General features: G+C 51.6%; 1 protein-coding gene across 1 annotated transcript in view; it reads left to right on the top strand.

Annotated features, from left to right (window-relative positions):
• The first annotated feature begins 6 nt into the window (after positions 1–6).
• The window catches only part of SAPCD2 (suppressor APC domain containing 2), a 25,634-nt gene continuing 24,213 nt past the window's right edge, over positions 7–1,427 (top strand). Inside the window, exon 1 of the mRNA XM_019510454.1 lies at positions 7–59. The gene's annotated coding sequence lies outside the window, so the exon portion shown is untranslated. The remainder of the gene's footprint in view (positions 60–1,427) is intronic.

Raw genomic sequence — 1,427 nt, 5'->3', positions numbered from 1 at the left:
GCGCCGGGGGCGCAGCGCGGGGCCCCGCGAGCCGGAGCAGAGCCAGGGCAGGGCCGCAGGTGAGTGACCCCCGGGTCTCGCCTCTACTTCCCCGCCTGGCTCTGGGGGCGGGCCCCTCGCTCTGCCCTTTGGGACCTGAGCTGGTTCACCAGCCGGCTTCCCTCCCCTGCACTCGGGCAGGGCTCATGCAGCCAGCCTGCGAGCGCCCGGGTGGGTTGGGCAAGGTTATTGCCAAGAGGCAGTCTTGAATTTAGGCTGGATTCCCCGTGCCCCCCTGGAGTCGGTCGTCCCATCCGGGGCAGGTTAGCGGGTGAAATTGCTTTACTCCCTCCTGCAGCCCCAGGGGCCTTTTTGGAAGACTTTAGTTCAGAGGGTTTCCTGCCCAGCTCCGGAACTGATTGTGGGATCAGCCCCCTCTGGTTTTGTTTCCAGCTGCTGTTTGTGGGGAGGAAACTTCTGTGGGATTTAGGCAGGTGCTGCAGCAGTGGTTTCTTGGTCTCAGACCATCAGGAGGCAGTTGCCACTGGACTGCTGCAGCTAGAGGGTGTTATGAAGCCAGGACGTGTCTGGCTGCACAGTGCCAGTTCAGTGTTCAGGCAGTGTGGACTTGTTTCTCTCTCTGGCTTGGACAATGCGTGCTCTCCGTCTGTGCCTGGTGCAAATAAAGCTCACAGAAGTCCCTGGACACTTGTCTTAAACAGTAGAGACTTCACTCAGATTTTCAGCTCCCAGTTAATCATTGGCACCATGTTCCTCCTTGTGTTGACATGTCTGTTCCAGTGATGACAAGAAGTGCTGGGGACTTAACATGAACATGCCCACAGTTGTCCTGTTGCCTAAGGTGGTGTTGCATGACATCACCCTCGGGGTTTGGAGTGCTGATCGTTCTGTTCTCTGCATCTGTGGGAGGCTGGAAACAGCTTTAACTGAATGAATTGCAGAAATAAATTTGCTAGCAAATGTTGTGATAATGCTGACCTTTACATCAGTGAGATATCTACCTTCCCATAATAACCCGCTGGCTATTGCAGCAATTGCTTAAATGGAGAAGTAACACTAGGTAGGTATTCCACATCTGTTTAGTTGTCTTTTAATGTGGTTAACAGCTGGAGCAGTGATTGCTCTACGCATCACCCATCGCCTGCGTATTATAGTTTGAGAAGTGCTCTGTTCTGACTTGCAGGTCAATCACTTTCATTACCCTTATTTTTAGGAACGTAGAAATTGTTATACAAGATCCAATCATTTACCCCAATAACATGTCTCTGAAAGAGGCTACCACCAGCCAGAAAGCATAAAAGACCCTCTAGGTGATAAAAGAGGTTTTCCTTCCAGTTTGTTTTCTTCTAACTGCCTGCCAAAGAGAAGAACCAAGCTCCAAATTGTGCAGTTCTTTTATTAGAGAGAGGTCAAAACAGACTGGGAGC

Source organism: Gavialis gangeticus, unplaced genomic scaffold (assembly GCF_001723915.1).
Source record: "Gavialis gangeticus isolate Ggan-Ray unplaced genomic scaffold, GavGan_comp1, whole genome shotgun sequence".
In the NCBI taxonomy this organism is placed as follows: Eukaryota; Metazoa; Chordata; order Crocodylia; family Gavialidae; genus Gavialis; species Gavialis gangeticus.
The sequence above is the reverse complement of the archived record's forward strand: the minus strand, read 5'-3'. Positions and strand labels throughout refer to the sequence as shown.